Source organism: Gossypium hirsutum, chromosome A06, assembly GCF_007990345.1.
Source record: "Gossypium hirsutum isolate 1008001.06 chromosome A06, Gossypium_hirsutum_v2.1, whole genome shotgun sequence".
Classification (NCBI taxonomy): Eukaryota; Viridiplantae; Streptophyta; class Magnoliopsida; order Malvales; family Malvaceae; genus Gossypium; species Gossypium hirsutum.
This window is the reverse complement of record NC_053429.1, coordinates 10,291,980-10,307,197: the sequence shown is the minus strand read 5'-3', so window position 1 is coordinate 10,307,197 and position 15,218 is coordinate 10,291,980. Positions and strand designations below refer to the sequence as shown.

The 15,218-nt window shown below is 29.1% G+C and overlaps 1 long non-coding RNA gene across 1 annotated transcript; it reads right to left on the bottom strand.

Moving 5' to 3' along the window:
- Positions 1 to 13,516: 13,516 nt before the first annotated feature.
- On the bottom strand, positions 13,517 to 14,344 carry LOC121230409 (uncharacterized). Its single transcript, XR_005928388.1, has 2 exons — positions 14,189 to 14,344; positions 13,517 to 13,903 (listed from the first exon to the last, which is right to left on the bottom strand). It is a non-coding gene; the product is annotated as an uncharacterized lncRNA (long non-coding RNA).
- Positions 14,345 to 15,218: the final 874 nt, after the last annotated feature.

Sequence of the window (15,218 nt, the reverse complement as noted above, 5' to 3'; positions counted from 1 at the left end):
ATAAAATAAAATGATTTACTCAAAAGCGTAAAAATATTTCTTCATTACATGCACAGAGACTTGAACACAAGACCAAAAAATATACAAAAGTTTAACCATCAAACCAGTAGGCTTATTCTTAACACAGATTCATACAGAAATAAACTTAAGTCCAACATTCAAGGATAAGGGTTAAATCAAACAAAATAACAAAATTCTCAAAAGTGAGATTTAAACCCCTAACCTCTAACACACAAGCAAAGCACTTAACCATAAATACAAAAACTTAATTATATCATAATTTAACAAACAATAGTCAAATTTTTAGGGCGTTACAAAAAATAATATTGATTCATGTGACATTATAATTCTTTTACGAGTATAAACAAAAGTACGTGCAAGTACAAGTACACGTCTAAGCAACTAGAAAGTAGAATATGTTAGAAACTTTGATTGTTATACTTTTTTGTTCTATTGTCTATTATAACATCAAGTATAACAATTGTTTGGGACAATTAAAGTTAATTGATGAGTTGAATTTTTTTTACTTGTATATTTTTTTTTGTATTTTAATTAACATGTTAATTAGGCAGCAAATGCAGAATAATTGTATGTACAAAGGAACTAGATATAAAGAGTTTTGAAAGCTTGTCTAATGGGAAACATTTTTGAATGGATGTGAAAAGTTCAAAAATGCATGCACTCTTTCCTAATCTCAGTTGATTAAATTACATGCTATTTAAAAATTTGGAGGGATAAATTTTTTTTTTGGAGATTTTAAATTGATTTTTGAAGGATGGACTCTATCCTTAATTTCAAATTAAGATAAAAATTTTCACAACTTATTTATAAGCTGCTTATTCACACTCGGGGTATGCTTTTTGGGCGTTTAACTGTATATTTTGAGGGTTGATTATGATGTACTCAAACGTTTTTTCTTAGGTATTTATTGAAGAGTTATTCTTAAGTTGTGTTTGTTTACCTGTAAAATAATTTACGAAAAATATTTTCATCCTTTTTCACTGTTTGTTTGATGGAAAATAAATTCCCACCGTAAAACTTTCTCTCCAAAACATGGGAAGAGAAGGCTTTATTTTAAGAAAATGCCTTACCGTTTTCATTGGGTAAAGACATTTTCCAAAGTTTTTTTCTTCAGCGGTAAACTAACCCAAAGCCTCTTTCCCCTTCAGCCTTCCTTCCCACTCTGACCTAATACCTGCCGCCAGCCAGCAATGATTCCCAACACCAATCACCGGTATTCACCTTTGATTTTCCTCCTTTTTCGCCTTTTGTTATCGAATTTTGCACTGCACCAATCAACAATGGTGTTCATCTTCCTCTCTCGAAGGTAAGAATGAAAAAAAGGAAGAAATATGTGGTTGTTTTTTAGTAGCAACATGTTGTTTTGGCCCAATTGGTTGCTGGTTAATTCCTCTTTTTTTTATTTTTTATGGTTTTTGTTATTTTTACGTTTCATCTTCCTTAAACTGTGCAAGCTGGATTTTTGTTGGTGGTAATGGAATAATTAAGATATGGTAATGGTGGTGGTGGCTTAGACACAACTAATGAGCAAAAATTCAAAGTTGTTAAGTTCACGTGTTATTTGTTCAAATGGGATTTGTAACAGCCCAATTTTGGGGCTAGTCGGAATAATATTTCGAGACCACTAACCCGAGGTTGAAGAAATTATTTTTTTATATTATTTTATGTATTTTAGCATGATTAGATAAGTACATGAAAATTTTGGTGAATTAATTTTAGCAATTGTTTGCTTAATTGCGAAAAAGGGCTAAATCGCATAAAATGCAAAAGTTTTAAATTGTTCGCTGAAGGTGTTAAATTGCCATGAACCTTAATTTGGGCGTTTTAAAGGGCAATCAGACCCTTTCCTAAGAGCTTGGCCGGCCATAGGGAACAAATTGGTCAAAAATTCAAAAGTTTAGGTGGTTTGGTGACTTAATTGAATAAAATAAGACAAGATGACTTCATCCTTTCATTCTCTTCTCCTACCACTGAAATTTTCAGCCATTAGAGGGGTTTTTGAGCTTCAAAATTTCATCAACTCTAAGCCTTTGCAAGTAAGTGATTCTCATGAGTTCTCTTAATGATTTTTACATTTTTTGACCCCTTGAAGTGTGATCTTTCAAATGAGGGGACTATTTTGCAAGATAGACAAGAGTCTAGGGTTTTTCCATGAAAGCATGTATGTTGTTAACTGAAATTTTATGGAATAATATGAGTCTTAGATCGGTGATAAACAACTTTTGTGAAGGGATTTCTCATGAAAACCCTATTAAGGACTATTTTGTATAAAATTGAAAAAGTTTTAATTTGACCATGCTTTGGTCTTATGAAAACGTTTATATGCATAAGTTTAAGATAGGTAATGCGTCATATTCTAACCCGGCGTGGGCACAGGTGTGGGGTGTTACAGGATTAGTGGGCATGATTTTGTTTTCTTCCCTTTCTTTTTTCTTCCAATAGAAATTAATTTTGTTTTCCCCTTTTTCTTGGGTAAAAAAGAACCTTTTTTTTTCTTATATAAATCATTGATTAGCTCGAATTTTGACCCATTATGGTACATTTTCTCTATTGACCCTTCTCTAATAATTGATCTAATAAATCAATTGCATGTTTTTTCTTCTCTTTTTATATTTCATTTCGATGAATTATTGTTAAATACAAACAATTATAATGGAATAGAATGTTAAAAATGCTCTTTTTGAATGTTTATTTGGATGCTTTTAGTTTCCTCGTAAACTTTTAGGTAATTCAGATTCGTGATGCAACAATAATTTGGTTAGTAATTTCCTGACAATCTGCTGCAGAAGTTATGGATGTAATTGTCTTGGACATAATCTTGTTTCAAGTTAAAATGATCTAGTTCAACTTTTTTGCTTTCTTTTATTATCAATATGAATTTATATTTTTGATTTTGCAAGTGAGTAATGTAATCTGAATCGAAAGGGTAGGTTAGTTTACAGGGTGTAGTTGAGCTCAAACCATTCGAAACACGATTTGAAATGCAAAACTCCAAGCTCAACTTGAGTTTGATTGAATTTTGCTTTTATAGCTAAAGCAATTTAAGATAACAGTCGAACTGGATGAGCCTCAATTAAAGTGAAATATAAACTCAATTTGTATACTCAAGTTTGGATTCAAATTGAAACAATAGTAATTAAAAGGAAAAAGCTCGATTAAGCTCTTAACCTACTTGACTCAAATACTCAAATTCAGCTCTTTCACTAGCTCGAGCTTGATTTGACGATGGTCAGGATGAATTCAAGTTTTTTCAAGCTGAAGCCAAATAGATTTTGTAATACAAGTGTTTCTTTTGCTCTCTTAGATCTACTAAGGTTGGATGTTAGATTTTAGTGCTTTTAAAACTCGGAACTTAAGTGGTTTTGCTTGTTGTGTTTGTCACTTACTGCTTCAATGTCTGTATCTATCTTTCTTTTCTTAATTTTGATGTTATAGGCTGTAACTATTTTTATTTTCAATAGTTTATCATAGGCTTACCAAGCATTTTTCTTCATTAACATCAACTTCCTTAGTTTTGGACTGTATATTTATTTTATTTTTAAAGTAGTGTTATACTAAATGGTATTCCTTCATGTAATAACAGACAAATAGAAAAACCATATCTGGTATTGTAAATAGATTCATGATCACAACAAGACAACTAATACCTTTGTATTTTCTAAAAGAGAATTTAATCATTGATTTTTGTATAAGTTTATGTTTGTTTGTTGGTTTGTAGATGTATTTTGATTCAATTGAATGATAATGTTTAATTTTGTGTCCTAGGTAATCACTCCTCTTTTTCATATGTATTATAGATCATTTGTTTGTTGGTTTGTACATGTATTTGTGTTGCTGTTATGAGCATTTCTTGTTTATACATTTTGAATTGGCTCAAGTTTTCTTATACTTCTTGCTCGTACTTATTGATTTGTAATTTCAATGATTGTTTTCTAACCTTGTTTGATTGATTCTCTTTTATGTCAGGCAGGTCGCTATCGCATCAGTTAGTATTCATTTGCTTAAGATATTCCTTACGAATAAGTAATGTGGATGGAGTTAGAAGGATTTAATGACGACTTCTTTTGTAGTGTATTTGATTATCTTGTGGGTTGTAAATCTAAGGCAAAAGCTTTTTTAGCTAAAAGTATGAAACATAGCAAAATTTGACATCAGAAATTTTCTCAAGGTTGAAGATATTGATGCTTTAATATGGTGTAATACTAATTATGTGGTGTAATACTAGTTATACACTTGGAAAATATTGTAGTTATCACGTGATATACTACTATATATTTAATTTGTAGTGTTAATTTGTAGTATTAATTGTGGTTTGAAAGCTATTTTTGTATTATTATTTAATCTTTGTTTTTTTATAACACAATTAGTAATCATCTATTTGCTTTGGTTGTTTTCAATTTTATAATTATTAATATTCTAGCTTAATAATTTAGTACTATTATATATTTAATTTGATGTATTTATTTATAAATAAATCATTGCAATATATATAAATATAATAAAATATAAAATAAACTCAATTAAACAATGAAAAAATAATAAATTCTCAAATGTATGTTTGTTTTATTTAAAATAGTTTTACAGGAAATCTGTTAAACAATAGAAAATATTTTACACAGATTCATCCAAACACCAGAGTCATATTCCAGAAATCATTTTCTAGAAATCATTTTCAATCAAGAAACAATGATTTTGGAACCTCATTTTCGTAAATCAAGTCCATAAATATTAACATTTAATATTTATGAGGCTATTATAGAAATATATTAAAGTTGGTCCAATAATTTTGGCGATTTGCTAGTTAATTAAAGTACAATGATTAAATTATAAAAGTCTTATCACAATAGATTTTTAAATAACCGAAAGATCAAAATGACAAATTGAACATTTTAATTTTCCAAATGGTGGTGGATGAGTGGAACGACGGAAATGTGCAAGTGTACATAATTGTAACAAGTAATAAAGTGACAAGTAAATGTCGAGTTATTGTACCCACAGGGACTGTGAAAAGAATTATTTATGAATGCAATTTAAAACACTTTGGTTAAGAAAAATATTTTGTTTTGAAGAGGTGATTAAAAACTAGAAAACAGAATAAAATAAATAAAATAAAATAAAGTTCCAATTCACGATTTCAAAAGATGATTTAATCAAGATGACATAATTGTGTTAGATTAATTACATTTCTTAACGTAGAATTATTAAACTCATGTTTATGTTGTTATGAATAAATTCACGGCAACTCGCTAATTTGCTAACTTATGAACATACTCACCTACCAAAATACATTCATCTCTTGACTATATATCTATGTCAATTCAACTGATTAAACAAATTTTAATAGGAAAATGTGTTAATGCACATACATACTTATGAAGTTAAAATAATCTCTTATACATATCTCTATGCCAATTCAAACAATTAATCCAATCTTATAAGCACATAAAAGATTACGTGAGATAACAATGTATTTCTACCTTGAAACAATTTAATCACAATAATCTTCCAAGTTATGCAAGGCAAATGTATCGTTAGATACCGTTGCTAATTTAACCCTTAGCTACCTTAGATGATTAAACATGCACTGATTAAGTATCGTGTCAATTAATTACAATTTCAATCCATTTAAATAATTAATTCATTAGTTACCTTATAATTGTAATGCAAGAATAACTTAGTCATGGTTTTACTTAATCAAACATCTTACTGAGACCTATAACAACACAAGCATAATTTTAATACATTAAGTAGACGAAATGCAATCAACCTAACACAAATTAAATTTAAGTCATATCAATTAAATTAAACATTTCAACATCACAAATATTCATAGACATGTTCATCATAACAACAACAAAATTAAAAGGATAGGGAACAAGAATCAAATCAGGTGTTTTCTCCGTAGCTTGACTAGTTTGCTCCACTCCTCCTTCTCCGCTTGTTCTTGTCGAACCGAGGCTTCTATGAACACTTGAATGCTACTCCAAATGGTTTTTTATTGAATTTTTTTCAAGAGGTGAAATCAGCAAGGGAATAGAGAAGAAAGTGAAGAACAATGGAAGGGAATGAAGAGAGAAAAATGAGAGAGAAGTGAAGAATTGAGATGTGTTTGAAGTGAGCAGCCAAGGGGGTATTTATAGGTTGATAAGGCTGTTAAAAATAGCCAAAATCAGCAGCCAAAGACTCCCCCCATGGCCGGCCACACATGTGGCATATTTGAATATTTCAAACATGCTATTTTTAGATAGGGGCAAATCTTGAAAGGCATGAATAATAGAGGGGTTTGAATGCAAATTGAAGGAGTCTTCAAGGGTCATTTTGCTAGACAAATAATCAGCCAAACAAGCTGATTGAGTCAGCATGTGGGACGGTTTTGGGCTGCCCAGTTCTTGGTTGGACTGGTTTTCTCAATTCAGCTCAACTGGGCCCCTTTTCTTAATTAATTAACAATAATTTATTTAACCCAAATTAAATTGGATTAAAATTAAAATTAATTATATTATGAATTGATACACATAATTTGGACCGTCTTAGGCTGAAAAATTAATTTGTCTTGATGCTTCAAAATTGCTTCTCGGTTTTGCACTTCTAGTAGTGTCTACTGAGCTGTTTTTGCCATTTGTGCGAATCTGTCAAAAATGATCAAAATTAATCAAAATTTTTTATAAAATTAAGTAAAAATCAACATGTTAATAATTTAAGTACAATTTAATTATTTTATAATAATTATTTATTTTTCGACAATAATTTTATCGAAACTGCATGAATTTGAGTTAAAAAAGGCATAAAAAAATGTGTATATTTTCATGTTTCCAATGAGCTAAAATCCACTAAACTTTGGCTAATCATGCTTATGGTTTTATTACTTAAATTTTAATTAAATTAATTAAGATTAATTAATTAATAATTAAAGTATAAAAGACAAATTAAAAGAAACAATAGTCATTTTTTTTCTTCTATTCATCTTCTTCACCGAAACTTAAAGAAAGAAAAGGATTTCAAGCTTCTTCACATTCGACCCTTTGATTAATAGGTAATTTCAAGTCTTTTTTCTTGTAATTTTTATGTTTTTGAGGTCATGAGAGCTTGATTTAGCTAGTTCATGTACCAACTTGTAAAAATGTTAAAGTTTTTGAAAGTTTTCATTGACGATTTCCTGAAGAAATTGATGTTAAATTGTTAGATTTTAAGCATAGATGTGAAAAAGGACTAAGTTGTAATATTTAATTTTTAGTTTTTGAACATAAGGAATAAAGTGTGTAAATTTTGAAATTGATGTAAAATTTTTGTAATAATAGATAATATAGGGTCATAGAAGGATGTTATTGAGACCGGTTTCAAAATCGAAGCTCAAAATCGAAAGATATTGTTATTTCGATTTTAGGGACTAAATTGAATAAAATACAAAACTTCATGGACATTCGAAATATGAAATTGAACTGGTTTATGCATATTATGGGATGTTATAAAATGTTTTATATTGATAAATTGAATTGAATTATTGTATAGATTGAGAATTTAACCAAATCGAAGATAATTGAGGAAAAACAAAAATTGTTGATTAGTCTTTAAAGTCTCGTTTATTGCTATTTTTCCAGGTAAGTTCATATGGTATGATTGTATTTGAATTATGAATATGTATGTTTGGTTGTAATTTGAATTGTTTGCGATTTGGTACAAAAGGTGAGATATAGATTAAATTGTAAATAAATGGCTATGTGTGTTATAGATGCACGAGTGAACATAATAAAGGATATGATACAATTGAAATTCCAATAAGGTTATATGCGTATGTAACACGTAGGTTTGTGCAAGTGTATACAGTTGTTATCAAGTAATAAGTAAGTATTGAGTTATCGTCTCCACAGGGATTGTATTTGTGTTAAATCAGTTGATTGTAAAATTACCCTTAATAATTTGGTAAATAAAAACACAATATGGTTGAGAAGTGATGATTAAAATATATTAAACTAAATGCAATGATCCCTAATGCAAATTATCCTAAGTATGCAAACTATATGAATGAAATAGATTTTAGCAAAATTAAACACAATTTGCAACAATTATAACATAAATAAACTAGGACAATTACTTTAATTAAACTCAGTTTATTATCAACATGCTTAATAACATTCGGAAAAACATTCCATGGCAACTCGATGTTTCATGAGTTTGAAAACCACATTAGGTCCTTTCAAAATCCTTTAATGTAAATAAACTAGGACAATTACTTTAATTAAACTCAATTTATTATCAACATGCTTAATAACATTCGGAAAAACATTCCATGGAAACTCGATCTTTCATGAGTTTGGAAATCACATTAGGTCCTTTCGGAATCCTTTACTTAGTAAATATGCATTTTACTGATCCTTATTTACTAAGGGTTTCTTAGCATTCGTGTGAGGTAACAAAGACGTGTTAGGTTTGAAACAGTTTAATCACACAAATCTAAAAACTATGCAGATAACAGAGTTTGGTTAGAGTTGTTATGCAACCTGCAATTTAATCGGGCCAGGATCTAAATTGAGCATGCACATTTCAATTATATGTCCACTAGTCGTCGTCTGGTTAGGATCGCTCAGCTAATACAGGTGCATTTCAATCACGTATGAACAAAATATAGACTTAATTTTAATTGAAAATATGATCGATTGAGGTACAAACATTATAAGCATGAATCAAATAAATATTATTTAATCAAAGCATGTAACACCCCTTAACCCTTATCCGTCCCCGAAACAGGATTACGAGGCATTACCAGTCAATACAGTTCAATTACGGACATTAATTAAAATAACTATTTACATTTATCCTAAATTTAACATATCTTCCCTTTAATGGGCCCTCAAAGTCCAATATGAACAGTAAAATCAATTCAGGACTAATTTAAAATCACTACGAATTTTTCTCAAAATTTCAAAATTTTCCTATAGAACAGTACCCATTCGCCCGTGTGGCCTAGGGGACACGCCATGTCCTTTACCCATGTAACTCTCTGACTTATTACTGATGAACAAATTAGTTTCACATAGCCAAGACACACGCCCATGTGCCAGGCCGTATAGACTCAAAATGAGTCTTACAATTCAAGTTTACCAACCTTGCAAATCATAAACCACAAGCAATTCAATTTCTAAAATTTTAACATGTTATATAATCAACCATAATCATTTGTAACAATATTTACAATAAAATCCCAAAATGACCACTTTTAATATCCAAGGTACATGCCATTTACCAAAAAGGAAAGTACTTTACCACTTTGAGTTCGAGATCAGCTTGGATGCTGAGTCGTTAATCACTTTCGTATCTAACCTGTGCATGGAAACAAGCCGTACACTAAGTATGCACTCAGTGGTATTTCTATAATCCGAACACTTAACAATATACCATACACTTAAATCATATGCCAATCACAATTATATATATATTCATTACAAAATTAAATCTTTTATAACTCACTCAATTTTTTTCTCATCTACTAACCCGATTAGTTTTCAAAATAAATTCAAAAATCATTTGAACAATAATATTTTCCATTCATATCTAGTTTAGAGACACTTATTCACATGTCTCACTCATACTTCAGTTCACTGTTCAATATCAGTAAATAATATTCAACTATGCACTTCTCAATCAGTAATCTATTTTATTCAAGCTCAATATCAGTCAATATTTTTCAATATGAATCAATTTATCAATATCATTCAGTAACAGTCAATATTTTTCAGTAGCAATCAATTGATCTTTATTATTTAGTAACAGTCAACCATTAGAGAAATCAATCATTCAGTACTTTTATTTACCCCTATTAACTTGACTCAGACATAGACAGATACATGAATCCAACCAACACACCAGTACGGCACTCAGTGCCTCATCGGCTATGCCAAAATAAACAGTAACAGTACGACACTCAGTACCTCATCGGATTAAACGAAGTAATAGTAACAATACGACACACAAGGTGCTTCATTGACTTAAAGTCGAAGTAATAGAACGACACTTATAGTGCCTCATCAAGGTCGAAGTATCCCTGAACACTTCCAATCCTATGGCATGCCAACTATATCTGACTTAACCCGATACTGTTAATAGGGTTTTAATAAATTTTCAGTTTCCAATCAATACACATTTCAATTTAATCACATAAATTAATAATACAATACAATTCAATATACATTCAAATCCCACAATAATCACATATGCATATTTATTTCATCACATTCCCAATCAATTTAATTTTCAATATAACATACATTCAATATTCAATTTCCATATCAATCACATATATCCATATAAATTCAATAAATTTATCACGTACCAAATCAATCTATTTCAATTGTAAAACACAATCCAATTAATTCTCACCTTAAGTATTTATCATAACATTTAATCAAAATACAAAAACTAATAACTAAATTCAATATTCAATTTCAACCAAGGTTCACTCCGATTCCAAATAATCATCTCAATGCACTTACCATACATATTAAATAATAATTTCAACAATTAAATATTAAGTTCGGATTATAAAAATACAAACCGTAATTTCCGAGCTAACTCTCGTTGAATTTGTCTTTTCCTTTCTTAGTCGAGGTTTTCCGGCACAACGTTAACTATAAAAAATAAAACAATTAAAAATTATCAATACACTACCATTCAATTTCACATTAAATATTTCAATTTTTATTCAATTTCTACTTTAATTTCAATTTTAATCTTAACTAAATTCACTTACTTTTCTATCTCAATTCATACTTTGTTTCTACTCAACTTTCAACCAAACTTAGACATATCTAAATTTCATCATAAAACCCTAATTTTGAAATTCTTGCAATTTAGTCACTACTATTTAAAACTAATAACTTCTTTTACAATTTAATCCTTTAATCAATTCTAACTAAAAATTTTATGAATTAACCCTTAATTCAATTATTTGTTCAACATGAACTATACTCAAAAACCTAAGAACTTCCAAAATCTCAACTTAATTTCTACAAAACTTTATTCTAAAACTTCTAAAACATCAAAATTAAAAGAAAATGACTTAATTGGCTTACCTACTTAAGTTCCAAGCTTTCAAATCACACTTTCTCCCTTTTCTTTCTTTTCTTCTTCTTTTCTCCCCTGTTCGTTTCAACCTATTTCATTTCTTTCTTTCTTTGTTTTGCTTCATTTTTATTTTACTTTATTTCATATATATATATTAGTAATATAATATAATAATAATATTTAATTTATATATATCTTTTAGTTAACTTATAAGAAAATATTTTATGTTGTTACAAATGTATTTATATATGTTTTACACATGTACTATTCCATCATCATGCATTTGTCATATTTTTATTTATTCATCCTATAAAAATCTCATAATATAATTAATATAATTTATAATTTATTTTAATAACAAGTACAAATACTACAATTGTACACATATATTTTTGTATATTTGTACAATATCAATACCATACAATTGTCATACTTTTCAATTTATTTACTAATAAAAATTTCCTAATATAATTATTTAATTAGTAATTATCTTTTACTTATTTTTCAAGTAAATAAATAAATATAATACAAATGTATATATTCACATTAATACAAGTGTTACTATCTAATTTGTTCTTTACACAAAAATCTCACAATTTAATTATTTTATCTAATAAATATATTTTACTAATTAAATAAAATATCACAAATATATATATTTCTATTAATACACTTGTATTAAATTATTACCATACATTTGTCTTTATTTAACTTATTTCATAATATAATAATAATTAATATTATTGATTTAAAACTTTAAACATATAAAAATCTACTAAAAATCTTAGATTTTTACTTCATATGCTGCCTCAACTTATGCTAAATGACATACTTGTCATTTTGGTCCTTTTTACTTTCTATTAATCTATAATTCAACTTTTACCTCTTATTCAATTTAGTCCTTTTTCCTAATTACCCTTAATCCATCTATCCACAATCTAATTAACCTCATAATTAACTTCGTAAATATTTCTAATAAATATTTTCAAATCTATTTTTCATAAATGAAGACCCGAAAATATACTTTTTCGATAACCGTAAAATTCGGGTTGTTACAAAGCAATCATCCTAACTTGAATAAAATTAAGCTAACATTGTTGTAAACAAGAACAAAGAATACATAGCAAACATTTTTAGATTAAATGAAAGAAAAGAAAGATTAAACCCAAGACTTTGACCGACGAGGCTCCTTCACTCCTTCGGTTTGCTCCTATGCTGATGGCTCTCCAAGGTGGCCGACCAAAGGCTCTTTAAGAGGCTTAATTGCTAAAATCTCTATGAAGAGATAATGTTAGACGTGGGGAATGGAAAATGCTAAAAAGAATTGAGAGAGAAGAGAATGATGATGGATGAGGGATGAGGGATCAAATGAGGTCTTATTTATAGGTGAAGAGAGGAGGGTGGTTTGCTAAAAATAGAGAGGTTTAGTCTCTTCAAGCTTTTCCAATGAGTGGCCGGCCATGCTGAGTTGAATTTTGCTTGGTTTTTAAGCAATTTAAATGCCATAACAACTCAAGACTGAGACTTGGTCAAATGTAAATCTTCGGACAAATCTCTAATTTCTTCAACATTGCAAAGACCTTGTGTAATTAAACCAAAAAGTGGTTTATGTGGGCAGCCATGTGTAGCCGAAATTGGGTTGACTTGATCTTCAATTTGGACGATTTTTGTAATTCAACAAAGTTATCAGACCTGTCCAAAATAAATCAATAAATTAAACGACCAAAGAATAAAATTTATCCAATTTAAATAATTAATTAAAACCCAAATTATTAATGAAATATTTTAAAATGAATTATTAAATATATTTTTATATTTTTATATTTAATTTAATCATGCATGGCCCATTTTATGTCTTAAAAATATAATATGTTCAAATAAATATAAAATAAGCCATTTTATGCATGAAAACTATATAATAAAGCATAAAATCACATTTTAATAATTTCTATGTCCTAATTTCATATTTTCACATATTTCGTTAATTTATTAATTTATTTAACAATTACTTAGTTTTAACAACGAATTTAAGTAAAAAGGTGATAAATTACATAGGAAAAGTCCTATATATTTTTCAGTTTACAGCGTGCTTATAAGAGATAATTGATTGTAGGGAGCTCATTACAAATTATATCGGGATCCAGCATTTGTTGTGAATCATCGAGTTTTATATGTCTCTACAGAGACCTTGGTGTGGTGGAGGGACGTATTGTTGTACGATTATACGAATGATTACCTGTGGGCTTTTCACTTTGATGCCATGATGTGGTGTAGTTACTGCTCGAACGAGCAATCTGATGTGGTATAGTTACTCGGGTATTTGAATCTGTTCACTAGAATTCATCGGGCTAAATGGTTAATGAAAAGTGAAAAATTGCAATAAAATGGTATGATCTTTGTAGTAGCCCAAATTTGCCCGGGCCCGTAAGATAGATTAAAACAATATAAAAATAATAAAATAATGTTAAGGTCTGTAATGTCCAAATTACAATAAACAGGCCTAAAGGCCCGATAGTCCAAACCCGGTTACACTTGTACCCCAACTGATCTAAACCAGAAGACCCAATTAGCCTAAACTACCCACTAGCCCAGTACATCCTTAACCCAAAAATGAACGGGGCCCAAGAGGCCCAAACCATAAACTAAGGACAGAAGACCTAGGGTTTCAGAAACCCTAGGCGCCGCAAGCACTCCAACCGACGCGCCCTTTCGTCTCGCGTCGTTCCAGTTTCCACCGACACTGTGACTCTAGCCTTGTACCACGCCGCAATCGGTGCACGAATCAACGCCAGCGCACTCACCGCCGTGATATCCTCGCTGGTATCTTTAAAAGGGAAAGGACGACAACAGAAAAAGAGAAGCAAAATATGGAAAGAAATCAAAGATTTCTTTCCCAAATTGTAATGATTTACAAAGGGCTATAAAAGCCTTTCTTTTTTAATCTGTAAAGACATACAAAAAGAAAATAAAAACAGTACAAGAGAAACAGATTACAGATTCTTTACCAGAGAGCAAAGGTGATTTTTTTCTTGTTTTTATTTTTATTTTTCTCTTGAATATCTACATTTCATACAGGTAAAATGCTAAAAATAAATAAATAACAGATTACCTTTTGATGAGTGGTAAAAGGTGAAAGTTTTCCAGTTTCTGGCCGCCGTAAGAGGCGGTGTTGACGTTGGCGCATAGGCGCGTGTAAGCCCCTGGACAGAGGCCCGACAGAGCTCCGAGGGTTGGTTCTCAATCCTCTTCTAGAGGATTCTTCTGTTTTTTTTAAATCGGGTTAGAAATGAAATTTTAGGTTAAATTTTGGCTTATATAGCCTTATGAAAATTATGTCGCTTTGCTTAAAACAATAAGCTTCAAAACGGCATCGTTTTAATACTGAGGATCTGCGTGTTGACCCGTGACCCGGGGAGGATCCGCGTGTTTTTGGTAAATGGGCTAATTGTTGTTTGAGCCCTTCCTCATTTTTCATTCTTTTAATTTCGTTTAATTTTAAATTTTATATTTCAATTTGACCCCAACTTCTTTATTTTTGTTTCAATTTAGTCCTACCTGCCAATATAAGGCTTGTTTTGTGAACGACGCCTTTTTGGGGTTAGGGCAAATGGCGCAGTGAGTCCCTTGTAGTCTTGTGTGCGTTCCAATTAGGCCTAAACCCTTTTTTGTTGTTTTAAAATTAGCCCTAGAACTTTAGTTTTATTTAATTTTAATCCTTTTAAATATTTTTGCATAATTTATTTATTAAATACCTTATATATTATTTATTTTACTATATTTATATGTATATTATTACATATCAAATTATTTTTATTATTATATTATTTATATTATTATACATTTTATTTATAAATTTTATTATACATTATATATTTTACTATATATATTATTTCCTACATTTTATTATAAATTATGTATTATTTTATTATTCATTAATTGTGTAAAATTTTAAATTTTTTTTAAATTATTATTAATATATATATATCATTATTAAATAATTAGCATATTATACAAAGTTATAGAATTTATTATAAAGTTTCACACATATTTAATATAGTATTATTTACAAATATATATTAAGCTATTATATCATATAATATATATATTTTTTAAAAATTTTCTTTTATTACCTTTATGTT